The 27,852-nt window shown below is 53.5% G+C and overlaps 1 protein-coding gene across 3 annotated transcripts in view; it reads right to left on the bottom strand.

Moving 5' to 3' along the window:
• The window catches only part of PIK3R6 (phosphoinositide-3-kinase regulatory subunit 6), a 58,915-nt gene extending 37,975 nt beyond the window's left edge, over positions 1 to 20,940 (bottom strand). Inside the window, exons 1-2 of one of the 3 annotated variants that reach the window (XM_075903474.2) lie at positions 20,505 to 20,940; positions 18,738 to 18,910 (exon numbers count right to left, since the gene is read on the bottom strand). The gene's annotated coding sequence lies outside the window, so the exon portion shown is untranslated. The other 2 variants (XM_075903473.2, XM_075903476.2) reach the window with 2 other exon arrangements.
• Positions 20,941 to 27,852: the final 6,912 nt, after the last annotated feature.

Raw genomic sequence — 27,852 nt, 5'->3', positions numbered from 1 at the left:
CTACAGCCGTCGCCGCTTCCTCTCTGCTACCTCTGACTTTGACCACGGAGGCAACAGCCCTCCCCCCTCGCTCCTGAGCTCCCGCTGCCCAGCAGCCTAGAGAAGGGAGCAGCTCAGATGCTGCCTTTCGCTTTCGCTCCCCTTCCCCCTCCCAGACAGGGAAGCAGCAGCTTCCCATGGGCCTGTCCCATGGAAACCACCTGGAGGCCTAACCTCGTCCCTCCCTGGAAACAGCGGCCTGAGGAGCCGGCTCGCTGCACCAACCGTTCCGCCCCAAGACCAGCCTTGTGCAGCCGCGCCCCAAGGCCGTGAGGCTGCACTGTAGGCGCAGCATGGCCAGGAGAGGCTCCCCGTCCCTGTCCAAACACCGAGTTCCCATTCCTTAGTCAGCTCACAGCTCCGTTTCCACGCACACCGATGGGGCCTGGCTCTAGGCTGGGCTCGGGACAGAGGTACCTTATTCAGTGCTTCCAATGCCACCAACCCCTCGCCTCCCATCAGAGGCGCAGCCGACAGCCTCGCGCGCCAGCCCTGAAGCGCCCAGGGAAATAAAGCTGGGTGCTTAGCGCCTGCCGGCAGCCTCCCATCAGCATGTCCCCCTACCCCAGCGCCTCCCACCCACCAGCGGCCTCACGGATCAGCTGCTCCACAGCCTGCAGAGGGAGGGCAGGGCACGCTCAGCAGAGAGGATGGAGCAGGGGAAAAGCAGCAAGGTGGGCCTGGGACTTGGGGGAAAAGGTAAAGCCGGGAGGTGGGGGGGGGCCTGGCACAGAGCCAGGGGGAGCCCATTACAAAGTTGGTGTCTGTGCCGAGTCCCATTTTCAGGCTTTTCTGTGCCACTACCAGGGCTAGAAACTTACAGTCTTTAAGTGATAGAAATGTAGCCGAGTTAGTCTGGTGTAGCTGAAACAAAAAACAGGACTATGTAGCATTTTAAAGACTAACAAGATGGTTTATTAGGTGATGAGCTTTCGTGGGCCAGACCCACTTCCTCAGATCAAATAGTGGAAGAAAATAGTCACAACCATATATACCAAAGGATACAATTAAAAAAATGAACACATATGAAAAGGGCAAATCACATTTCAGAACAGAAGGGGGATGGGAGGAGGGAGGTAAATGTCTGTGAGCTAATGATATTAGAGGTGATAATTGGGGAAGCTATCTTTGTAATGGGTAAGATAATTAATGTCTTTGTTTAAACTTAGGCGTAAAGTGCCGAATTTAAACATGAATGTCAGTTCAGAGGATTCTCTTTCACGTGCGGACTTAATGATATTAGACAGGATCACAAAGAAAAAACAGTTTCTTGCCATTTCAACCAGAAAGGACACTGTCTCAATGACTTGATTACCTGCATCCTGCTTCAAAGACCTTTTAAGACTTCATTTGAAAGAGAATCCTCTGAACTGACATTCATGCTTAAATTCGACACTTTACGCCTAAGTTTAAACAAAGACATTAATTATCTTACCCATTACAAAGATAGCTTCCCCAATTATCACCTCTAATATCATTAGCTCACAGACATTTACCTCCCTCCTCCCATCCCCCTTCTGTTCTGAAATGTGATTTGTCCTTTTCATATGTGTTCATTTTTTTAAATTGTACTCTTTGGTATATATGGTTGTGACAATTTTCTTCCACTATTTGATCTGAGGAAGTGGGTCTGGCCCACGAAAGCTCATCACCTAATAAACCATCTTGTTAGTCTTTAAAATGCTACATAGTCCTGTTTTTTGTTTCAGTCTTTAAGTGGAGACTCTCCCTTAGTAACATGACTCCAGGGACTGGAGCTTTCAGAAACCCCCCAGACATGGCAAGCCGTGGGATGCAGTCGTCAGACTGGCACCACCACTCTTCCCGGCGAGCTCGGCCTGACTCCGTTTTCAAAAAGTGAACTTCCTGCTGGGAAAAGTGCCACCCACCTCCCGGACACTGGCTGCTCGCGTTCCCCTCCAGACTGGTACAGCGTGAGCAAGCCCCCTGCAGATCGCTGCGCCCCACCTCCCCAGAGGTGTGTGAGACCATGGGTTGCTCATGGACAGTGACTATCAACAACGTCAATTATTGCTCGTGTCGCCGGCGGCTTTCCACGGCCACGTCTCGCCTACAGAAGTCGGGTGGGTGGGTTTGGTTGGCTAAACTTAGAAGCCAGTCGCATACCCTGGGATGCCAGGTTTTGAAACAGCCCCCAGGAAGCTACGTGGCTAGACATGCCCCTTCGTTCTGCACGGCTGCACTCCTTTACAACTTTGGACTCCCCCAGTTGTGGCAGAAGCAAGAGCAAGAATTCTTAAGCCTTCCCACAGCAGAAGCTGAAACTGAATTGCAATCCCCTTCTTCTACATTACAGCGTTGGTTTTCCCCAGAGGAAATTTCATTTCTCTCCAGGCTGAAAGGCTGGATTTAGCTGCATGTTGATTTAGACAGGTACAGCTAGAGACACAAAGTGAGCCGCTCTGCCTCAGAAGGTCCCTTACAACATGTGCTAACTACTTATGCTAAACAAATGGGTCTCAGCTGGCATTTTGCTGTGACCCTGGGAAGAACTGTTCCCAGGCCAGGGTAAGAGGTGGGTGTGGGTCATGAGCTTGTCTCCAGACCCCCACAAACAGAGGCTGGTCCAGTGAAAGGCATCACAGCACCCCCCTCGTCCTCCTAACAGCCTGGGACAGACCCGGCTACAAATTCACTGCACACAACAGTGGGGCACATTGCACCATGCACTGTGGGAAGGTGCTTAACTAGTACACTGATGAAGGCATAAGAGTAGGGTTGCCAGATGGTTTCAACAAAAATACCGGACATACTTGACATGACATCACAATCGACATTACATCTTATTCAGAAAATACCGGACATTTCTGTTTTCTCATTTCTATTTTCTCAATTTGTTTCCTGAAGAGAAAGCTCAAATACCGGACTGTCCGGTTCAAAACCAGACACCTAGCAACCCTACATAAGAGCCCATAAAGAATTATAGACCCATAGAACTGGAAGAGACCTCAGAAGGTCATCAAGTCCAGCCCCCTGCTCTAGGCAGGACCAATCCCAACTAAATCAACCCGGCCAGGGCTTTGTCAAGCTGAGACTTAAACACCTCTAGGGATGGAGACTCCACTACTTCCCTAGGTAACCCATTCCAGTGCTTCACCACCCTCCTAGGGAAATAGTTTTTCCTAATATCCAACCTGGACCTCTCCCACCATAACTTGAGACCATTGCTCCTTGTTCTGCCATCTGTCACTACTGAGAACAGCCTCTCTCCATCCTCTCTGGAACCTCCCTTCAGGAAGTTGAAGGCTGCTATCAAATCCCCCCTCACTCTTCTCTTCTGTAGACTAAACAGACCCAACTCCCTCAGTCTCTCCTCATAAGTCATATGCTCCAGCCCCCTAATCATTTTGGTTGCCCTCCGCTGGACCCTCTCCAATGCGTCCACATCCTTTTTGTAGTGGGGGGCCCAGAACTGGACACAATACTCCAAATGTGGCCTCACCAAAGCCGAATAATGACATCTCTGGATCTGCTGGCAATGCTCCTCTTAATGCAACCTAATATGCCATTAGCCTTCTTAGCTATAAGGGCACACTGTTGACTCATATCCAGCTTCTCAGCCACTGTAACCCCCAGGTCCTTTTCTGCAGAACTACTACTTAGCTGGTTGGTCCCCAGCCTGTACCAATGCTTGGGATTCTTCCGTCCCAAGTGCAGGACTCTGCCCTTGTCCTTGTTGAACCTCATCAGATTTCTTGTGGGCCAATCCCCCAATTTGTCCAGGTCACTCTGGACCCTATCCCTGCCCTCCAGCGTATCTACCTCTCCCCCCAGCTTAGTGTCATCCACAAACTTGCTGAGGGTGCAATCCATCCCCTCATCCAGGTCATTCATAAAGATATTGAACAAAACCGGTCCTAGAACCGAACCTTGGGGCACTCCACTAGAAACCGTCCGCCATCCTGACATCGAGCTGTTGATCACTACCCGCTGGGCAGACTCTCTATAGAATACGATAAGAGCCCATATAGAATGGAACTGACTTCAATGATTTTAATAAGTCTGTACTATTTTCCCTGGCTGTTAGCTCTGCACAACTAATCCAGAACTAATCCAGATTTCAGGACAAAGGGGTTTAGTGCCACTTTGGCCTGCAGAGTCCTTATTACAGCTGTGCTGTATCAGAAGAAGAGAGTCCAGCTTTGCTGTCCTTCCAGGGTGGAGCCTGAGTTCATAGGGCCGGCCATTAGCAGAGCCCTCCTTTGACTTTGTAAACGTATCACATGCAGAGCCAGCAGACATGGAACCCCCTAATGCCCTTTGGCACCTATTGGGTGGGCCCCGCTTTTTAAAGGGAAAGCGTCTCTGGAAAAGCATCAAAACATTGGTTTGGACACCAAGCCGCCCCCCGTGTACCCGTCCTTCGTTTTTACAGATCCTTGGCTGCAGTGAGCCGCCATGATCCTGTGGAGCTCTGCTGATTAGACCAGCTCCAGAGACTGGGTCTAGCTCACTGCAGGAGGCAAAACTCCAACCTGCGGGGCTGCGGTGCTTAGCCAGCCTAGGGCCCCGATCCTGCAGATTCAGGTGCATGCTTCACTTTCTGCCCCATTAGGGGATCTCAGTGCAGCCAATGGGATTGCTCCCTGCACAGATCAGAAGGGTGTGTAACAGGGGAGCCTAGGGCCTGGTGCACACTAGGGGTGTCTTCTGGTCTGGCGAGGTTGGCCAGGGTGTGAGGGGCTGTGATCCCTGCCCGGCATGCTGTGCAGGAGAACCCCCTCATGCAGACGCAGCTATCCTGCACTTCCACTGGTGCCTGGGGGAGCGGGTGGAACAAGCCACCCCAGCAACGTCGCCGTTTTGCCAGCGTCAGGCGGGGCCACCCTGGGAGCTCTTTGCTAGGACAGGAGACGTGGCCCCTGAACGTTGCTGCTTCTGGGTAGCAGCCCCAGAGGGAAAGCAAGTCGCTACCGGGATGCAACCATCAATCACCTGCCATGGAAGCCAATGAAAGCTACAGGCATGGGCCACCTCTACACTTCTACCACCTGCCCTGTAAATCCACCCAGATAACAAACCCACCCCCACAAGCAAAACAAACAGTGCGGTCAAAGCCCAGCTTTGCGGGTTATGGCTGCATCTACTTCAAAGTAGGAATAAGATCCTCCGGAAAAGGGCGCTTTTTCCGGAGGATCGGGGCCAATGTAGACGCTCTTTTCCGGCTTTTCTAAAAGCCGGAAAAAAGCGGCGGACATTTTTATTTAAATGCCGCGGGGGATATTTAAATCCCCCGCAGATTTCCCTATTACGATAGCTGAAATTAACATGCCCCTTCCGGAAAAGGGGCCAGTGTAGACGTAGCCCTGGAGCTAGGCCCAGCATGAAGCAGAGAGACGGCAGCAGCAGCCCCTGACAGCTAAGGCCCCGGGCTCCTCTGATCAGTATTTTCATGACAATTGTCTGTTTCTGAAGGGTTGGTAATATGCACAGGCCTGGAACAAAACACATCTGCTGGTCTTTACGGTCTAGGGAAATCCTATGCGGAAAATGGCTCAGGAGGAGGAACAAAAGGAATTATTTCCCAAACCTGCCACGTCTGAGGAATAATTCCTGAAAACACCATGTCCAATGACCTCAGTCTCCAGGGCAGTAAACAGCCTCAGAGTCCAAAGGACGGAGACACTGAGCCACGCCACGTGTGCTGTCGGAATATGGCAGACAAGAAATAGCGACGGCCGGAGAGGTGGGAACAGCCAATCCCAGAAAGAGAGCGGGCTGCAGAACTGCGGGTTCGGAGGAGCGAGCGCCCTGAGTGGTGTGTAATGCTCATTTCCAGAAGCAGGGCCGGGCTTGCTAGAACGAACAGCTTGGGAATTCCAGGATCTGTCTCCCCAGTGCCATATGGGTAAAAGCATCAGCTCCCTGCTCTACATCCCAGCATTGCACTGGGAGCGCCGGCGGAGCTGCTTGGCCATTCCGACCCTTAGATGCTTTTCGGAGTCGCTGCTGTCCAGGCCCAGGCCCCGTTCTCTCGAGGCAGCCGCCCTTCCTTGTTCTACTTAGAGGCAGAGCTCTGCTTTTCTCTGTAGCGACAGGGCAGTTGGTTGCCCGGGGCCCAGCTTCCTAAGTGACCTGGGTTGCTCTGGCTGGCTGTCCCGTCCTCATCATTGTTTCCTGAGCTGCTGCCTAGCGGACAATGAGATGCTTGGGATCCCGTGGTATTTCCACTTCCACCACAGTGCCCGCAGGCGCTGTCCGCTTTGCTGGGGTCGCAGGGCCCATCGCAGGGGTGTGCGAGAGTGAAGCTGGGAGTGGGCTCAGGACGGGGACGGCGAATCAGAACCAGGCCCGACATTCCCTCGTGAGCGAAGAGCCGTCTGCCCCATCTCTGGCCCCTCCCTGCCTAGGATCTGAGGGGAGTTACCCTGACGCCCAATCACAGGGGCAGGGCCCTGCATAAGGCTGCACCCACAGCACTGGCTGGGTCGATGGCAGCAGCAATGGAATCTGGACCTCTGGGGTGAGACCAGCGGCGCAGTGCTCGGTCAGCTGCAGTGACCACCAGGGGGAGACAGAGCGCCGCACCGCGTGAGTGGCCCGGTCGCTCTCTGGCAGCTGGAGGGCTCCTCCAATAGGGGCAGAGCAAAAGTCCTTCTCTACCGAGCTGATCTGATTGACGGGCTCCTCGTCCTGTCAGGAAGCAGCCACTCTGCCCCACCCAACAGAGGTCAGGTGCAGCGCAGCGGGGAGAGGGAAGTCGGGCCTTTCTCCCAAACCAATGACAGTGTGTGTACCACTTGGTGCTGCTCAGAGCAGCGCCTGTCTGTGCCCAGCTGGGTGCGAGGGTTTATTTTCAGCTGAGGCTGGTGTCGGAGCAGCTCCCAGGCCCAGAGTGACGGCTGGTTGGAAGTTTCTCACCCAAAGAGGTTTCCGCCATAAAACGCCATTTTGACCCCAGTCGACTTTTCCCGAAATCAGACTGTTCTGGGTGACGTTCCACGCGAAAAGCGGCTTTGGAAGCGGAACGCTTCCGGAAGGCCCTTTCCTGGGAGCTGTGGCCAGCGTTCGATTTGTGCTGGTTTGGAATGAAGACCATCTGGGCGTTGAAATGTTGCGACAGAAACGCTCACTGCAACGAGGGACCTCGTTCCAGCTGCATTTCAGCTCTCTCTGCAGAGGCCTTTCCCTGGCCCCTCCGTTCATCACACGCGCCCCGGGCAGAGCCCTGTGCCCAAATATTCTTTAAAGCCTGCTCACCTCCCACGCTGCAATGCCCACTGCCCGTCACATTTGCTCCCACATCGTTTCTTGCATTTTTAGCTCTGTCCCACCTGCAAAACTTAGATCCTGCAAATCCCACAAGAGAGTGAACGCCTCCCCCCAAACACATTGGTGAACATATTACGTGCACATGAGAAAGACAAGCACCAACAAATTAATTACGTGAATAGGCTACGCCTGGTAAGCTGACAAGTGATTGTCTTTTCCTGCAAATTGCTGCAGGATGATTTTTTTTGCCTTCCCAATCCCACCTGCAACAAAGTACGTTTTACCTGCTCCTGCTTTTCTGTCAGTGGGTCCCGCAGGGCCTGCAGAGGTCCAGTCCTGCTGCAGGGGTCTGGCCTCGGATGCTGTTTCTAGGAGCAACTCTTTGAGCTGGAGGCAGATGCCTTCCCCTTTCAGCTGGGTTGATTGGGACTGCGTGTATGCACTGTTACTCATTCATTAACACAGAGGCTGTTTTACCCTACGTGCTCGTTGGGGGTATGTGTGTGTGTGTGTGTGCATGTCCATGTGTGTGCATGTCCACGTGTGTGCATGTCTGAGTGTGTGTATCTTATCGGCATGCAGGCGTGTGTGTGAGAGTGTGTGACCATGTGCAAGCACACACGTGTGTAGGTGTGCGTGCATGTGTGTGTGGATGTATGTGCGCGAGCTGCCTCACCCACGGTTTGCTAGCGACTTAACCGGTTTCAGGAAACTCGTTCAGAGGGAAGTCAAAGTGCAGCCCAGTTTCCATCGCTCGGGGAGCCAAGTAGCAAACCAGGCTCCCTCCCCGGCCCCCACCAAACACGCAGCGCCTGGCTGAGCACCTGCCTCTGGCCGAGGCAGACTCTGGAGTGCATCCCTGCGCCAGGCCCGTACAAATCCCCGCCTCAAGCTGCCTCTCCGCAAGGAGCACCGGGAGCTGTCCAGGGAGGGTGTAGAGCAGGGACGGCCCGGCTCAGTCTCCTGAGCCAGAAGACAAGGGACAATGTACAGCAGGGTCGTCCACCAAGCAGAAGCAGAGCTGCTGACAGACAGCAACTGCACCACGGCTAAAAGCCACCAGCAGAGCAGGAGAAGCCAACCAGGCCCACACACGCCCCTTCCCACCAAGGCCCTTCACCCATGAGGGGATGAGGGGTCCCCTAGTTCCAGAGGCCAATCCAAGCTGCCCCTAGGGGCTGCCATGCTCTCTAGGGGTCCGGTCTATCGACCACCCTGTTCTGCAGAAAACTCTTCTGCCCATCGTAGCCAGTGCCCCATATTTTCAGGGTAACCCCCCCCCCCCCCCCACACACACACTGCCCTTACCTTCCCTTGGGGTCTTCTAAGTGGTAGGTGCCCAGCTCCCGCCCGAGCACAGCGCTTCCCTGGCCAGCGCATGGCAGGGCAAACGACGGGGAGCAGGAGCGAGCCTAGGCAGCCCTCAGCCGTGCATGGCGCACCCGCCGCCCAACGGGCTACACTGAGGGGCTGCCAGCCCCCTCTGACCTTTGCATCGGCGGCCAAGTGAAAAACGCTGCAGCGCCCGAAAGGGTTTCACTTCTAGATTTTCTCTCCGCGAGCTCTGAGCGCTCTGCTCATTGGCGACCACAGGGCTTCCGTCCGAGAGCAGGGAGGGCCCGCAGCCCCCAGAGAGCGCACAGGGCCGGTGGGGAAATGGCTGATGACTCAGTGGGGGAAACATGACACACAGCAGCAGCAGCGGCCGCGCTCCCTGATAATAGCAGAGCCCCCTTCCCATTTCCTCCACCACCCAGCCCCCTCGCCTGCCAGCCCCCTCCCCCGCTTTGATTCGAAACGCTCTTTCAGGACTCAGAGGGGAGCCACATTTTTAAATTTGAAATTTGTAGCTTTTTATAAAAACCCGGCTGAGTCTCCTTTGTGCCGTTGCCCTGGAATTTCCCTTCGCTTCCAGGAGCACAACTCGGGAGTGGGGCAGCGGCCCTTCAGGAGTATTCCCAGAGGGAAGACCAGGTGGGACCAGGTCTCAGGTGCCAGACTGGGAGGCAGTGTCACTAGGACCCAGAGTGTAGGGATGAGGGCGTCATGTGAGCTCCCTGTCTCAGGTGCCAAAATGTTGTGGGCCGGCCCTGGTTGGGACCTGCCCGGTTAGTTTGGGGAGGGGGAAATCAGGGTGCGGGAAACTTTGGTGAAAAAAAATCACCTCCCGTTTCCAGGAAGCATGCTGGGTTGTCACGGATACAGCCCCTCTGGCTTAGCCCAGGTAACGCTGTCGTGGCAGGCATGCTGATGGGCCCTTCGGCAGCGGAGAAGGCGGGGCCATCACCCGTCAGCAGCGCTTCCTGGAACCCAGCTCCTGCCCAAGTAACTTGGAAAGGGGTTTTCTAGGTGGCTGCTGAGAGTGGCGGGGCTGATGCAAGGGGCTTAGGCTGCGGCTGCAAGGCGTGTGACTTGGTGCCACCTGGCATTCGCATTTAAAACGCTGGAGCTCCATAAAATGAGCATGGCCACGCTCAGTGCATGAACACTGGCTCAGTGTCCCTGCCCCAAGCGGGAGGAGAACAGAGCAGCTGTGTTCCCAGGGGCTTCCCACAGGGATGGGTTCTTGGCCCCACCTCTTCTGGCCCAGGCGTCTTCCCCTTTTTCGTCCACCAGACTCCAACCTCCCTCCACAACCACTGGGGCTGCTGCTGGCCCCTACCCAGCGCCCCCCCCCCATCCCCGCCAATGCGGCCACTCGTCCTTGCTCCTGCCTCAGGGTAGCGCCCCCAGCCTGCTCCCGGACAGCCCAGGAGCTCCAGAGAGCCAGAGAGAAGAGCTGGGAGGTGCGAGTTGGCCCCAGCCTCCCAGGCCAGGCTTGCTGACCAGACCCCAGTAGCCCCACCTTGGGATCACAAGCAACGTAACCTCCAGCCTCTGGCACCACAACAGCAGGCTGGGGGCAGGGCCTGGGGGACTCGGGTGGAGCCTGGGAGGGGCCAGGTGAGGCACTTCGGAAAGGCAACGCCTTCCCCTGCCTATGATACCCGCTGCCCCGACAATGAGAGTAATGAACCCTTGGAACAATTTACCACAAGTCGGGGGGATTCGTCATCCCAGAAACACTTTTAACGGGCGGCTGGGTCTTTTTCTAAGGGTCCGTCTACACTGACACCCTCGTTCCAACTAGGGTGGCAGTGTAGACATACCCGAAAAGATTTGTTCTGGGAATTGTTTGGGGGAACTTGTCTGGCCTGTGCCAGGAACTCAGATTAGATGCTCACAGCGGTTCCGTCTGGCCTTGGAATTGATGGACCTAGGAGGTGAGAAGCGTCATGCTTTAAGCGGCATGAAACCCTGCAAGATGTGGCGGCCTAGACTCTTTGGCAGGGTTCAGCAGGGTCCCTTTCTGCTTTCAGGACCTGCACTCTTCTCTAAGCTTATTCCAGGACTTCTGGCTAGGCCAGTGGATGCTGAGCTGTTGGTGAGAACAGCTGGGCGCTCCCAGGAGTGTTCTCAAACAAGCATGACATCGTGCTCCATCCAAGTACCCTTGGGCCAGGCCTACACTAGAGAGCTTACAGCAGAGCTGCTGGAAGATCGGCCAGGTAGCCACTGTATGCTGTCAGGCGAGAGCTGACAGGCGGGAGCACTGACACAATGAAACCATGGCCAACAAGCAGCAGTCGCTAAGTCAGCGAGAGAGCGTTACGTGTCTGTCGGTGTAACACGTATCGCTCCAGGGTGTGTTTATTTCACACCTCTGGGTGATGTAAGTGATACCAAGAAGAGTGCTAAGGACTACACATCCTGAGCTACAGTGGTTGCCTCTAGTCTAGGGGCCCTCAAACGTTTTCATAGTCCAGATAGAACAAGGAGCCCAGTGGCACCAGAAGGACTAGCAATTTGACTATGGCATAAGCTTTCCTGAGCTGCCACTCACTTCAGCCCAGCTGCAAGAGAGAGGCATAGCAGCCGGGGCTGTGTTTACAGGCTGTGATAGCGCGTTGGGGTTTTCCCGTCTCCTGCACCCCCGTAATGGCACGGACAGACTCTACCAGCCAGTAGAATAGAGGGAGTTAATTGCTTCTCCAGGATACAGCACAGCACAGATGTCATCTGGTTACAGGAACTGGGGCTAAGAGGCCTCAGTGCCCCCCTTGAGATGGGGGGTGGTTGGGCCCTACAATCCCAGACCCCCTCCCTAGCTCCTTCTCCCCTGCTTCCCAGATAGCAACTAAATAGAATAATAGAATAATAGGACTGGAAGGGACCTCAAGAGGTCATCGAGTCCAGCCCCCTGCCCTCAAGGCAGGATCAAGCTCCGTCTACACCATCCCTGACAGATGTCTATCTAACCTGTTCTTAAATATCTCCAGAGAGGGAGATTCCACCACCTCCCTTGGCAATTTATTCCAATATTTGACCACCCTGACAGTTAGGAATTTTTTCCTAATGTCCAATCTAAACCTCCCCTGCTGCACTTTAAGCCCATTACTCCTTGTCCTGTCCTCAGAAACCAAGAGGAACAAATTTTCTCCTTCCTCCTTGTGACACCCTTTTAGATATTTGAAAACCGCTGTCATGTCCCCCCTTAATCTTCTTTTTTCCAAACTAAACAAGCCCAGTTCATGAAGCCTGGCTTCATAGGTCATGTTCTCTAAACCTTTAATCATTCTTGTCGCTCTTCTCTGTACCCTTTCCAATTTCTCCACATCTTTCTTGAAATGTGGTGCCCAGAACTGGACACAGTACTCCAGCTGAGGCCTAACTAGTGCAGAGTAGAGCGGCAGAATGACTTCACGAGTTTTGCTTACAACACACCTGTTGATACAACCTAGAATCATATTTGCTTTTTTTGCAACAGCATCACACTGTTGACTCATATTCAACTTGTGGTCCACTATGACCCCTAGATCCCTTTCCGCCATGCTCCTTCCTAGACAGTCGCTTCCCATCTTGTATGTATGGAACTGATTGTTCCTTCCTAAGTGGAGCACTTTGCATTTCTCTTTATTAAACCTCATCCTGTTTACCTCTGACCATTTCTCTAACTTGCTAAGGTCATTTTGAATTATGTCCCTATCCTCCAAAGAAGTTGCAACCCCACCCAGTTTGGTATCATCTGCAAACTTAATAAGCGTACTCTCTATCCCAATATCTACATCATTGATGAAGATATTGAACAGTACGGGTCCCAAAACAGACCCTTGAGGAACTCCACTTGTTATCCCTTTCCAGCAGGATTTAGAACCGTTAACAACAACTCTCTGACTACGGTTATCCAGCCAATTATGCACCCACCTTATCGTGGCCCTATCTAAGTTATATTTGCCTAGTTTATCAATAAGAATATTATGCGAGACCGTATCAAATGCCTTACTAAAGTCTAGGTATATGACATCCACCGCTTCTCCCTTATCCACAAGGCTCGTTATCTTATCAAAGAAAGCTATCAGATTAGTTTGGCATGACTTGTTCTTCACAAACCCATGCTGGCTATTCCCTATCACTTTATTACCTTCCAAGTGTTTGCATATGATTTCCTTAATTACCTGCTCCATTATCTTCCCTGGGACAGACGTTAAACTGACCGGTCTGTAGTTTCCTGGGTCGTTCTTATTCCCCTTTTTATAGATGGGCACAATATTTGCCCTTTTCCAGTCTTCTGGAATCTCCCGTCTGCCATGATTTTTCAAAGATCATAGCTAAAGGCTCAGATACCTCCTCTATCAGCTCCTTGAGTATCCTGGGATGCATTTCATCAGGACCTGGTGACTTGCTGACATCTAACTTTCCTAAGTGACTTTTAACTTGTTCTTTGTGTATCCTATCTTCTAAACTTACCCTCTCTCTGCTTGTATTCACCGTCCCTTCCAGCCCTGCCCCCCAGCCAAGGGCGGCATTCCACCTTCCTTTGTTCCTCTCCCTGGGGGGTAACTGGTAGAACAGGTCACCTCCCTGTCCCATCAGCTACTCGGCTGGGCCGTGGTACAGGCAGCAGCCAGTGGGAGTCACCCACAGCCCAAGCCTAGCAACCAGCAAGGTACCCCCACTATGTCACACAGGCACATCGCATGGAAGACACGGGAAGTAATTGTCCCTCTTGGCTTGGCACAGGGGAGGTCTCAGCTGGATCACTGTGTCCAGTTCTGGACACCACCGTTTAGGAGAGATGTGGACAAGTTTGGGGAGAGTCCAGAGGAAGGGGGGTGGGGAAGGGAGAGAAGGTTCAGAAAAGCTGACCTAAGAGGGATGGTTACAAGAACTGACCACGTTTAGTCTTGAGAAAGGACGACTGAGCTGTGGATTAGGGAACAGACCAGATAACAGCAATTAAATATGCCAACGGCTGTTCTAAACGAGACAGAGCAATTGTTCTCTATGTACATGGGCTTAATCTGCAGCCAGGGAGGTTTAGGGTAGATCTCTGGAAAATCTTTAACTGGAAGGGGAGCTAAGCTCTGGACCAGGCTTCCAAGGGAGGCTGTGGAATCCCTGTCGCTGGGTGGTTTGAAGACCTGGTTGGACACGCCTGTGTCAGGGATGGTCTAGGCTAGGTTACGTGGACCGGCCTACAGCAGAGGCTGGACTTAACCCCTAGAGGCCCCTTCCAGCCCCATGTCTCTCTGATTCTGCGTAAGTGGCTGGAGAGCCGGCAAGGAGCCAGCAGATGGCTCTCGGGAACTTGCAGCGCTGTTTGTAGGACCAACACCTTTGTTGTTGTGAGCTGCAAACGGTGCCCCGAGTGCGCGGCGCTTTCCATCAGCCAGCTCTTAACAGGTTCACACGACAGACCTCCCCTCACTTCCTCTGGGACGCTGGTCTATCATCTAAGGAAGGGTTTCTGTCCTTTTACCTACAATTTCCTTTCCTGAATCCACCCTGTGCGCCGAGAACAGCTGTAGTCTAGACAGTTCTAGCCTAGAGAGATGTATTTTCCAGCTACTCCTGGCACTGGCCAGTGAGAGTCAAAGACCCCCTCCGCGTTCACAGAGCGCTTAGCAACACCACAAAACAATTCGCGAGCAGCGATGCAGGCATGGACTTCCCTGAGACCCTGCAGTTGAGAAAGCCATTTCCTGTCTGCACCGCTGGTGTATCAAATAAGGTAACATGCCGACTTTGGCAAAGGAGGCCTGGAGCAGCGACCCCGGGGGAAGAGGATACGGAGCCTCGCCCATGGGCCAGGGACATCTCCCTTGCAGCAGCTGGCGAGCGCCCAGCCCCGCGGATGGCCAGTCCTGCCCCGCTCTCCTGTGTCTCTTGGCGGGTGGCTAAAGAGCTGCTTCTGAGTTGCCGTTTCCTCTGGGGGTGGGGAAATTTATTCCTCTCTCATGGGAGCTTTGCAAAGGTGCCACAGCCCTCAGGAGCCATCCAGCACTATGTGCCAAGACTGTCAACACACTCACCCTGGGGCTCTGCTGGTACCGGACCAGGCTTCTAAGGGAGGTTGTAGAACCCCCCTCAGTGAACCGGCTGGACCGCAAGGTGCCAGGGGGCGTTCTGGCTTTCCTTGGCCAGGTCTCAGCACATGGGGCTGGATTTGGTCCCATACAGGCCTGAAGCTCTAGAGTGAGTGCACTGAACAAGAGGCAGAGCCAGACGCCTCTGGACCTGGAGACGAGCTTTCTGAGAGGTGGCCTCAGGGTCTGGGTGGGTTTCCTCTGGGCGAGTAGATCAGGCCCTCTCGGTAGAGCTGGCCGGTGCTCGCTGCGATGGGAGGGCCCTGCCCGTCTGTTCGTCAAGCTGGGCTGCAGCAAGCCCGCCCCACACGGAGCTGCGACACTCCGGGAAATGGCACAAGAGCCTGTTACCAGCTTTCCCCACTGGTGTGCGCGGGGAAACGGCACGTTCCCTTTGGACGGCGTCTCAAGGCATTTGCAGAGACGCTCCTGACTGTCTAATACAGGGTGGGGGAGGGGGCTGAATGACAGGCTGCGGCCCAACGCTGGGGGGGTGGGGTGCCGGGCTTTGGGGCTCATGGCTGCAGGGGATCCGGTGAGCAGCAGGGGGGGCTCCCTGCCTGTCCTGGCACTTCAGACTGCGCTGCTTGAGCCCCAGAAGCGGCCGGCAGCAGGCCTGGCTTCTGGGGGGAGGGAGAGGAGTGCACAGGGCTCTGCGCACAGCCCCTGCCCCAAGCACTAGCTCCGCACTCCTATTGGCTGGGACCCTGCTGCTGGCTGCTTCTGGGGGCAGCAGGGTCTGCGGTGCCTGGAGAGGCAGGAAGCTGCCTCAGCCCCCCCTGCTGCACCACTGACTGGGAGCTGCTTGAGGTCAGCCCCTCCTGCCCCCCCAATCCAGAGCCCCTCCTGCCCCCCCAATCCAGAGCCCCTCCTGCCCCCCCAAATCCAGAGCCCCTTCTGACACCCCAAAGCTCCTCCTCAGCCCACCCCGGAGCCCGCACTCTAGCTACATTATGTTGGGTCACAGGCACCAACAGAAAAAGCGTTTGAAGGCCAGGGAGCGGAGGGGGCGATCCAGGCACGAGGCGCAGCCGAGAACGTGTCTGTGCCGGCCCAGGGGAGCACTGCCACATTCTCCCCACGTCCCCGTCCTGAATCCGCACTGCAATCGATAGCACCGCAGCGAACCCTGGGGCTCCTTTCCTTCGCCGCCCTTCGCAGACTCACCCTTCGGCTGGCAGAGCTGAGCAGCTGCCTGTCACTGGCCACACGCCTGGTTTGGGAAACAGACACGTGACCAGAAGAGTTTTGAACGGCCCTGTCCAGTTACAAGACAAGAATCACAGCGACCGGAGAGCACTCAAGGGCCAGAATCCGGGGACAATAGGACAAAGCCAGGAAAATATTCTCTCTTCTAAACCCCTCAATTACCCAAAGCCATGCGCGGTCAGTGAAGTGCACCCACACGGTGCAGGCGAGTTATATACAGCCACGCCAGGCTCTCCAGCCTTGTACTCCCATGTATTTAGTCTCACACATTGTCAGCCAAGTACAGTTGGCGTTTTCTTGTTACCATTTCGTGCACCTTGTGTCGCAGCACAAGTGGCTACATTTGCAAGGGAAATTCAATTGGGAACAGACTATGAAAGTCACCCCACTTCCTCCCTCTCGGTCACAGCGCCAATCCACAAGCTCTACACACATGTCAGAAATCAAAACCCTGGCTGGCTGCCACCGCGAAGAACGGGGGTACAAATACCGTCACAGGCGGCTGGTCCCGAGCCGTCCCGCATGGTGTGGTTGTGAGCCCGCGGCTCAGGGCAGCTTGCACAAGCATGCGTGTCCGTGCCGTCTTGCCACACTGTGAGAGGTGCCCCCGGAGCAGATCAGAGTTCACCGCCCCCTGCGCGCTCACACCACTGCCGAGCGAGAGCAGTTCTGAAAGTAACACATGAGGCGGGGAGCAGAGCTCTCACGCCGGCGCTCACAGCCGGAGTTTCCTTTTCGCTCCAGTGAAAGGTGCAGGAGCAGGAAGTATCAAACGAGAGTACAGGGACCTTTGTTGGCTAGAAGGGTCCACCCTCTTTGCAGGTTTCAGCCCAAATCCGGATGTCGCCACTGCTACTTTTAGACCCACAGCAGGGTTGCTTGATCTGAGCTGTCTAGCTCACTACTGGGAGGCTTTCTGTGCAGCACCCCCCATTCCCTAGCTGCCCCCTGCCACTCACCGCTGCTTTAAAGCCCCTTGTGATTCTGGGCTGTGTGCATGGGACTCTGCCAACTCCAACAAGGGTCTGATTTTATCCTCTGCACCTGGCGCCCTCCGTCACACCTGAGCAAAGTGTCAAGAGAATGCTACAAGCACTCCTGCACCTCTGCACGCCCACTTTGTACTCCCCATGCCGATTCTCCTCTGCCATCGGTTTTACACTCTCTGACTCCAATGGAGCTACTCCGGATTCAGGGCCAGATCTAGGGTGGCTGCCCGGCTGGAGTGTCATAGAATCATATTGCTGGAAGAGACCGCAGGGGGTCATCAAGTCCAGCCCCCTGCCCAATCCAAGCCCAACTAAATCATCCCAGCCAGGGCTTTGTCAAGCCGAGACTTAAACACCTCTAGGGATGGAGATTCCACCCCTCCCTAGGGAACCCAGCCCAGCGCTTCCCCACCCGCCTAGTGAAATAGTTTTTCCTAATATCCAACCTAGACCTCCCCCACTGCAACTTGAGCCCATTGCTCCTTGTTCTGCCATCTGCCACCCCTGAGAACAGCCTCTCTCCAGCCTCTTTGGAACCTCCCTTCAGGAAGCTGAAGGCTGCTCTCAAATCCCCCCTCACTCTTCTCTTCTGCAGACTAAACAGACCCAAATCCCTCAGTCTCCCCTCATAGGTCATATGCTCCAGCCCTTGAATCATTTTGGTCGCCTGCCGCTGGACCCTCTCCAATGCATCCACATCCTTTCAATAGTGGGGGCCCCAGAACTGGACACAATACTCCAGACGTGGCCTCAGAGCCGAATAAAGGGGAATAATCACTTCTCTGGATCTGCTGGCAATGCTCCTCCTAATGCCCCTAATACGCCATTAGCCTTCTTGGCTACAAGGGCGCCCTGTTGACTCATCTCCAGCTTCTCATCCACTGTGATCCCTGGGTCCTTTTCTGCAGAACTGCTACGTAGCCATTCAGTCCCCAGCATGTACCAATGTTTGGGATTCTTCCCTCCCAAGTGCAGGACTCTGCACTCGTCCTTGTTGAACCTCATCAGATTTCTTGTGGCCCGATCCTCTAATCTGTCCAGCTCACTCTGGACCCTCTCCCTTCCCTCCAGAATTTCTACCTCTCCCCCCAGCTTAGTGTCATCTGCAAACTTGCTGAGGGTGCAATCCATCCCCTCAGCCAGGTCATTCATAAAGATGGTTGGGGCTTGCATATAAAGCAGAGCCCCACACCCCCGTCCTGAGGTCACTGTGTGCAGCTTTGCTTTGCTTTCCATGCCGTAATGTAGAGCAGTCCAAGGGCTGCTCTAAAGTAGGCCCTGCTGCTAGTAGCCCTAAGGATCAAATCCACGGCCAGGGATACACACAGGGCTTGTGTGCCCGGGCCTTGCCTCGTTTGGCAGCAGCAGAGAGGGGCTGACCGAAAACCCCAACGAAACTGAACCGCGGTTCAGGAAAAGGGGGCTGCAGAGACACACTGGTGTGGTGCTGCCACGAGCCCCTTATGGCCATTGCTGCTCACGCCTGAAGTCACAACTAAAACTGAGCAAAACTTTCATTATAAAACCCCCAAACCACATAAAGTTCAGCTGGCTCCCGGTTTCAAAGCTCAGCCTAGGTTCAAACAGGCCCCTAAGGTGCAGGAGACTCTAATGAGAGGAGCACGTTTGGGCAGATTTAGGGTTTCACCCCAAACATGGCTCAGCTTGTGAGTTCGGCTGGTCCAGGAGCCCTCCCTCCGCGCTGCTCCTGAGGACGTAGGTGACTCGCTCAGACTTTGCCTCCCAGCAGTAATCTGCAGGTTCTGCTTCTGTGAGGTTCCTCTGGGCCAGCAGACTCATTTGTGGAAAGCAAACACAAACACAGAGGAGCCGATTCATTAAAGAATTCTAAGGAACTTACATACACCGATCAGTCCACTCCCTTTCGCAGTTTCTTCTGTGTCTGTCTGTCTGTCTCAGAGTCCAACAGGCTCGAAAGTCTTTTGCTTAATCTGGAGTGGGAAGTGCAGGCTTGTTCCTGGATACTAATGACTCTTTGGAGAATACCCCCAAACACGTCACCTTGAATTACTTCTAAGGGAAGAAAATGATTTTCAGGAAGCGTCGGGTCTTTAAATTTAGCCTCTCTACTTCCATTTCCAAAGCCAGCTTCAGAAAAACAATCCGGGGGAAAAAATAAAAGAATTCCCAAGTCCATTGCCAGATTTACTCAGAAAAACGGCCAAGGAAAGTCCTTCCACCTGCTGGGGAAGTTGGAGCAAGCGGTGCCCTGTTCTGCAATAGAATGAATAGACTCCTCCCTTCCCTATAAATGATTAGCTTGCAATAATATAGTTGCACATGAGAGGTGAGTGAACACCACCAAAGAAATTCAGAGTCGGCATTTAGAGTGAAATGTCAGGGAGCCTCCGACTGTCCATGCGAGAGAACATTGTAGGGTGCGGGGTGACTCTGAGTAAGGTACCTCTTAGAACTCAGAGCTGTGACCATCAGAAAATGCTTGATGAGAGGGGAGAGTATTTGCGGCAGAAGGAATAAAAGCTGCTGATTGTTGCACTGTTTTAGCCTTCTGCTTTGTTACACTTGCACGCTGAGCAGACCCCTTCCCGGTTTCCCATCCCAGAAGGACTGCTCAGATTTCCTTCTTTCCATCACCATCATCACTAGTTAGGAGTGGTGCTATCAACACTGTTCACAGGCCGCCACCAGGGCGCTGCACACAGTGCAAGTGAGACACCCTCCCTCTCCCGAGACCCGATGCCCAGAGGGCAATGAAGAGGAGACACAATCAGCAGGCTGCTTGAGGGAGCGAGGATAACAGGAAGGGCAATGTGAGCATGTGACCCTTTCCACTGCCTGAAAGCAGCAGGTGCAGAGGGTCAGTTTCACAAGGGTTCTAAAGGAACCAGGGATATTGACCAGAGGCCAGAGGCTTTGTGCTGAGGATCATTTCACTGATCAAACTTCAGCTGGGAAGGAATTGCAAGAGGTTACTAGAGGCCAGCTGCTGGGGGGGCGGGAGTGGGGGGAGAGCTACATGCAATGAGCCTGTGTCTCAGAGCAGCCTTGTGCACAAAACCACCCACTGTTCCCCTGGCTGGCAGGAACAGCAGAGACGACTGAACGGGCTGCACACATTGAAATCCTCCCTGGCCCAAGGGGAGGTCGCTTCAGGTTGTGGCTCCAGTACGCTGACTGGGAAGCCGGGGGAAGATGTGCTGCTGCTGCCCATGATGTGCCAGGCCTGCGGATAAGCAGGGAGTTTCAGTCCCCCACCTAGCCGCAGCAAGGAATGCACTTAGAAAAAGGAAACCGTGCATATCCTGTTCGGACAATTTCCAGGGCCTTTTCCTACCAGGGAGAGAATATTCTCTGTCTCTCACTCCCCCACCCCCACGCAAGATTTCTAATTTCTCCAATCCGCAGCTATCCCAATTATGCCAAGCTTGAGAGTGACTCTGTCATTTTTGTATCCCCCCCCCCAATAAAAGTTGTTAGTGAAGAACCTGAGTAGAGAAGCCCCTATTGGATGCTGCATTGATCTCGGCAGCAGGCTTCCTCCAAAAGAGCTGAGCAAGCCACAGGACTACGACAAGGGCAGCATTTCAGCACCAGCAAGCGAGGCATTCAGCAGCATCCTGCTATATGGAAGGATAAAGCTACCTACTTCTGTTAGAACTGCCACTGGGGCGATCCGCCAGTCTCATGTGCACCTGAGGTCCCATCCCGAAAGCAGGTAGCAGGACCCAGCTCTTGATATGCCATCCCCTTGCCCGCGCTGATTGCACAGGGGGGCAGCCCAGGCAATCTAAATGATCCGGCTGCTGCCTTTCCAGGAGCTGTGCTGCATGTTTCAAAGTCTGCAGACGTCTCTGAGAAAAGGGAAGCGCCCGGGTTATTTCAAGACAACTTCCTCTTTCGTGCAAGAAATCTCCCAAGGAGAGAGAGAGCCTAGTTGCGCGTTATCTCCCTGGCAGGCGTGCAGGGCCCAGCAGGGGAGGAAGGGCCGAGCGCTGCTGTACTTTGCTAATCTTCAGCAACCCAACGAATGGTCGGGTCAGGTGGTGATGGTAAGACCCGGGCTGAGCCACGCCTAAGAGTAGGTGGCATGAGTCACTTATCTGGCAGTGCCACCTCGGCCCTAGCCCCACCTCTGTGTCGCGTGTCGGCTCAGCCCACCAAGAGACCGGGCATGAACTTCTGTCACAATACCAGCCTGCTAAGAAACTGGCAGTGTCTGAGAAGAACAAACCTTGCCAACTATCCAACATGCAAACAAACAATGTTGCTAAGAGCTACAGGGAGGCATCTGGCTAAGACATGGCTACTTTCCTAGCTCTCTAGCCCGGCTTCGCATTCCTTCTGATAACAGTGCCTCTGGGCATTTCTATAGGGCCTGTCCTCCCTGGGGGTCTCAGAGCACTTCACAAGCATTCTTCACAGGAAGAGCAGTACTGTCCCCACTTCAGAGGGGGTTGGGAGAGCGTGGGTCCTTTGGCTACTGGCAAAGGCAAACAAGGCAGGAACTTCCAAGGGGCCATTAGGACGGTTGGTGGGTTGATAGACGCCAAGTCCAAATTTGTCTAGTTCCATGGGGTGGGCCAGGTAATTCCCAGGGGAGTCACACTAGCACCCCCTGTAATCTGGGAGAGGACGAGGCCCCAGCGTTGGCATGCACAGCAAGAGACGCGGCTGCACAGCCGGCTCTGGTCACATGCTCGGTTCAGCATGAAGTGAGGTGACCAGAGTCCAGAGCTGTCCCCCTGCGTTGCCCCCTTGTTGAAGGTGTATCTGAGCCGGGCCAGGTCCTGTGGAGAGCGCCCAAGTCGGAGTGTCCAGAGCACCCCAAGGGCAGAGCTGGGTTCAAGGCCACTGGCTGAGGATCCATAGGGGGGACTGAGGCCTTGTTGGTCGGTTGTGACAAACGGCCACGTGGGCTGGGAAAAATTCCCCCCACAGCGCTGGCGGAGGGCGTGCATCTCCCAACAGTGCTACAGGCTCATAACTCGGGCCCGGCGGGGGCTTGCTGGACTCCCCTAACTTGCTTGGATGCCCAAGCTTCAGCCACAGACAGGAGCCCTTTTTCCTGCCTGTGCTGGGTAAACTGAGTGAGGCGGGGGGCGGAGCTAGGTGCTGACCATGCTGTGCTTATTCACGCTCTTGCCACGGTGACAGACGACTACGATGCTTCCACTCGACAGGGCTTCATCTTGAGCCCTAGTAGATGCTCAGGCTAGTGCAGAACTCAGCAGCAGGTCCATGGAGCAGGGTGCCAGCGACCGCGCATGACACCAGTGAGTGAATCTGCCGGGGTCCGTGGCTTTAACTTCTCCAGCTGGAAGCGGCAGAGCAGGAAGTGACTGACCGGTCAGGCTGATGGAGACGGGACTTGCTTGATTTCTCAGCAATTTGACTGATTAGTGGTCTGGTGCCAAGTGGAAGGAAATGCCTGGGTAGGGCAGCTTGTTACATGCAGTCTGTGTGGGCTGGAAACACGTCTCAGGTGAATCTGACGTTTTATAAGGGAGCCCGAGCGCATGGGATCACTGTTGCTAGGAGGTGCATCTAAACAAACAAATAAAACCGCTTCAATGAGATCTGGTTCAATCCTTTGTAGCTACTTTCTCTGGTTAATTTAGCACATTCTTCTGCTTGCCAAGTGGCCACGAGAAAGGCGAGAGTTTTCGTAAAGACAGTCATTGTTCGTGGTTCTCCACTGACTCATTTATACAAATAGAGTCCTGCCTTGTTCAATAGGCCACCAGCTTATTTGCGGATCAGGATACACGGCTGGAGATGAACGACTGTTCTGTGATGTAATGCACATGCCAGCTGGGTGTGGTACTATCCCATTTAGTGGCACTGAGACCACTTAGAGACTCACGAGTCTGCTCTACAGGCTTAGCGGAGAGCCAGCTGGCTTTTAGCTCGTGCTGTAGAGCAGTGGTCTCCAACCTTTTTACACCCAAGATCACTTTTTAAATGACAGACCAAGCCAAGATCGACCGCCCTGCCCCTTCCTTGAAGCCCCGCCCTCTCTAGTCTCCTCCTCTCCATCACTTGCTATCCCCAATCCTTATAGTGCTACTTTAAAAAAAAATTCCCACCATTTCTCGCAGCTACTCACCTGTGCTGTTGCTCGGTGAGTAGCTGCTCCTCAAATGAGGAAATCTAAGTAAATGTACTGCACAGGCGCGCAGTTCAGAGAGGGCTCAAGAGCTACTCTTAGAGCCTCCGAGATCTACCAGTAGATCGTGATCTACTGGTTGTGACCACGGCTGTAGAGGCTCATCCAGGCAGGTCGGCGTAAGGTTCGCCATCTAACTACACAATTATGGCGCCAACACGGTGTGAGCACATACGCCCGTCCGCTCCTCTTACTCCTCGCGGAATGAGAAGTCGCAGACATCAGTGGGCGCTGCCCTCAGAATTTAACCTGGGGAGTCTTCACTAGGCCTGCTAAATTGAACACTAGAAGATCGCTCTCCAGAGGGCTGATCTCCACAGTGTAGACATGGCCACACTAAGCTCCAGAGGTCCCAGGTTCGGTTCCGCCTGTTGGTGTTACAATGGCACATGGTTTTTTGGCTGTTCCTTGACAGGTTGACTGAAGTGATCATACCAATCATTAAGGCTTTGCTTGGGGAATGCAGGGAAAGCTGTCAGGTAAGGAGCATGTGGGTGGAATAGTAGCTCATGTTACGTCATGTTCTCTGCTGGTTTACACTAGAAAGAGCAATGTGTTTGGTTATAGCTGTGGGCTCCAGAGTTAAAAATAGATGGTTTCCTTCCTGACTGAGAGAGAAAGACTGAGGTTAGATTGATGGGCTGTCTTGCACATTAGCATGCCATATTAACACCAGGTAATTGTGCGTGGATGTGCCCAGTCCACCTTATAAAACTCTCTTGATTAATGCTGAGCTCGTTTAATTGTCTGAGTCACTTAGGCACAGGTGTTTAGTGGGAAATATACAACCGCACAAACTTTCTGTGAAGAGCATAGATTGAAATGTACCGCTATCGTGTTCTGGTCGTGCTTTCACTCCTAATCTAATCTGTGTGTCCACGTGCGTTTGCAAGGGTGCTTTCACGTACTCTGCCCACTTCAATGTGTTATCTGTCGAGTCTCTCTCACTTTCTTCACTGTTGTCACTGACAGTCTCCCAGACCATTTTAATTACTGCATTTGTACGTTTGCTTCCAGTTGTCTGTCTACAAAGGGCAAAATCACACACCCCACTTGGTGTCATAGGAGCAGGCGCAGCCTGAGGCCGGCTGCGGCAGCTGGCACCCCAGGCGGAACGCGCGATCGGTGCCCCCACCCGCACAGCCGTCAATAGCCGTGATGTAATCACCGGGTGCCCCGTTGAAGGTGACGTCCTAGGTGACCACCGAGTCTGCCTATACTCATGGGCCGCCCCTCCAAGGGAGTAACTAAATGAAGGGGGTCAGGTTGTTGGCCCTGAGGTTTTGGAACTGTTGCATCACTACAGAATGATAAGAACATAAGAACGGCCGTACTGGGTCAGACCAAAGGTCCATCTAGCCCAGTATCCTGTCTGCCGACAGTAGTCAGCACCAGGTGCCCCAGAGAGGGTGGACCGAAGACAATGATCAAGCGATTTGTCTCCTGTCGTCCCTCTCCAGCCTCTGACAAACAGAGGCCAGGGACACCATTTTATCTGTTGAGTCTCTCTCACTTTTTTCACTATTATCACTGACAGTTAGTTAATGATCCCTTCAATTTTCCACAAAGATGGCAACATTTCACGGATATCTGCCTCCACCCAGAAGTACATGATTTGCAAACACTTCAGTGACTAAATCATCTGTTGTCCAAATGCGGGTGTAAAACAGAGCTGAGAAACAGACTCACTGGCTTTATTTTTGGTATGTTAGCCCCAGGATTCTCATCACAGGAACATCCTAAACACAAGACCTTGTAGTAAGGCCGTAGGGAGGCGGGGCATTAACGACCCAAACGTCTGCTGGAAAACAATACAGCAAAACCTAAGACTTCCAGTGAACTCTTGGGCTGTGTCTACACTGCACCCCTTTTCCGGAAAAGGGATGCAGATTAGACACATCGGAATAGCAACATCCGCGGGGATTTAAATATCCCCCGCGGCATTTGCATTTACATGGCTGCCGCTTTTTTCCGGCTTGGGGATAAGCCGGAGAAAAGCATCATTCTAGACGTGAGTCTCCGGAAAATAAGCCCTTTCAAGTAGGAATAAGAGATCCTCCGGAAAAGGGCTTATTTTCCGGAGAATCACGTCTAGACTGGCGCTTTTCTCCGGCTTATCCCCAAGCCGGCAAAAAGCGGCGGCCATGTAAATGCAAATGCCGCGGGGGATATTTAAATCCCCCGTGGATTTTGCTATTCCGATGTGTCTAATCTGCATCCCTTTTCTGGAAAAGGGGTGCAGTGTAGACACAGCCTTGGAGTGTACTGAGAAGAACTTTGTTTCAGAAAAGGGGGACGTAGCCGAGAGGGCATTTGACACTCGATTCTGACCCACAGAAAGAACCAGCCACAAAAATGTGAAGTTGAAAGGCAATTTGAGTGAAAGTGGTTGTGAAAGGAGAGATTTCATGAGTCAAAGAAAAGGAAGGAGTGAAAGCAGCAGAACAGAGACAATGGATTTCATAAAAAAATTAAACATTAACTAACTCCAAAAACTGGCAGGTAAGGTCCCATGGGAAGAAAAATCTATGGGAGAAAGGAGTTCAGGGAAGCTGGCAGTTTCTCAAGGAAACAATATTAAAGGCACAGACTTCATGCTATCCTGATGCCAAGGAAAGAATGGGAAGATGCCAATATGGCTTCAGTAGGAATTCTTTAATGACCTGAAAATCAAAAAGTGCAAATATGGACAAATTGCTCAGGATAAGCACAAAAGAGTAGTGCAAGCACATGGGCTAAGATACCGAAAGCAAGGGGCATAAAATGCAGTAAGAGGAGGTTTTGTAAATACATTTGGAGCAAGAGAAAGCCCGAAGTATCCATACTCTTTTTAGCTAATAACTAATCTCAAGGAGGTGGAGGTGTTCAATGCCCATTTTGCTTCGTCTTCACTAAGTAAGTTAACGTGACCAGAGAATCAGCACAATTAACATGAACATTAGGGTGGCAAGGGCACAAGCCTGAATAGGGAACAAGCTGGGGGAAGAATGTTGAAGATAAATTGGATTTAGCTGAGTCAGCAGGATCTGATGCCAGTCACTCCAGCGCAGGGGTCTCCAACCGTTTTAAGCACGAGATCACTTTATGAATTTAAGTGCAATGTAAGATCTACCTCAAACCCACATACCTTGGCCCCGCCTCCTTCATGTCCCTTCTCTGAGGCCCTGCCCCTGCTCACTCCATCCTCCCTCCCTTTCACCAGGCTGGGGCAGAGGGTTGGGGCGCAGGCTCTGGTCTTGGGCTAAGGGATTTGGAGTATGAAAGGGCTCTGAGCTGAGCCTGGGGCAGGGAGTTGAGGTGCAGGCTTTGGGAGGGAGTTTGGGTTCAGGGGGCTCAGGGCTGGGGCAGGAGGTGCAGGAGGGAGTTCATGACTGGGGTAGGAGCTTGGGAGGTGGGCTCTAGCTGGGCACTGCTTACCTCAGGTGGGTCCTGGGTGGGGTGCAGTGGACCCCTGCCCTGGCCCTGCCTCACTCTCAAAAGCAGCCAGCAAACTCCCTCCATCCCAAGCCCTGTTGGGCCCCCTGCCTCCGTTCTGTGGAGATAGAAGACAGGGTGGGAGGGGACACCTGACATCAGCGCCCCCTCCTCTCCCTTCCCTGCCCTGTGCTGCAAGCAGGAGGCTCCCGGGGGACGGGGAGGGGGGCAGTTCCAAGGGAAAGGGCAGGAAATGCGCAGTGGTGGGGGGAGGAGCAGTTGACATGCCGGCACTTGACAGCCTCTTGGCCAAACCAGTCAGGATCCCCTGTCAGAGGCGCCAAGATCTCCCAGTCGATCCCAGTGACCATTGCTTAGCGGACGTAAGGAACTAACTGAAGCAATCTCAGAACTGCCAGCAATTGTCTCTGAGAACTCAAGGATGGACGGATGTGATCGCAAAGCAATAAAATACATAAAGAAATAAAGAAAGAAATAAAGAGAGGCCCCAGGTCAGTCAGCCTCACTTCAATGACTGGAAAGATACTGGAGCAATCAATTTATAAGCACCTAGAGAGCAGGGATGGGCAAATACCCTCCCACTGGCCAGATCCAGTCCCACTGCGATATTCACCGGCACGACCACAGGTCCCAGCGATCACAGCTCCCATTGGCCGCAGATCGCCGTTACCAGCCAATGGGAGCTGCAGGAACCAGTGTCCCGGTCCATGCTGCTTCCTGCTGCTCCCATTGGCTGGCAACTATGATCCGTGGCCAACGGAAGCTGCGATGGCCGGTACCTGCGGCTGTGCAGGTAAATATAACAGCTGTAGCCTGCCCGGGTCTAACCCTGGCGAACTGCCGCCATGTTATTGCCCACCCCGATCTAGAGAGTAATCGGGCATAAGCAATAGCCAGCATGGATTTGTCAGGAACCACTGACTGAATTTCCTTCTTTCACAGGCTTACTGGCCAAGCAGATGGGGCAAACAGTGACATTATAGAGCATAATCGTAGCAAGGCTTTTGACCTGTCCCTCCTGGCATTTTCGTAAGCCAAGCAGGGCAATGTGGCCTAGATTAAATTATTATACAGTGGATACCCAATTGGTTGAAGGCCCGTCCTCAGAGAGTAATGAGCGATGGTTCGCTGTCCAACTAGGAGGGTTGTGGGGGACCCCACAGGGTCAGGCTTGGGGCTGGTACTATTCAGTATTTTCATTCATGACTTGGATAATAGAGCAGGGAGGACACTTTTAAAATTTGCAAATGCCAGCAAGCTGGGTGGGAATGACAGAACTTCTGAGCTAAAGAAGAAACAGGTGACCCAGGAGCAGCTGGGGTCAATGGAACTGCCTTTTTCCCACGCGCGTTTACCTTGGACCCCCAACACAACGTCTAACTGGCAACAATTT

The sequence above is a fragment of the Pelodiscus sinensis genome, chromosome 20, assembly GCF_052426305.1.
Source record: "Pelodiscus sinensis isolate ZL-2025 chromosome 20, ASM5242630v1, whole genome shotgun sequence".
NCBI classification, from domain to species: domain Eukaryota; kingdom Metazoa; phylum Chordata; order Testudines; family Trionychidae; genus Pelodiscus; species Pelodiscus sinensis.
The sequence above is the reverse complement of the archived record's forward strand: the minus strand, read 5'-3'. Positions and strand labels throughout refer to the sequence as shown.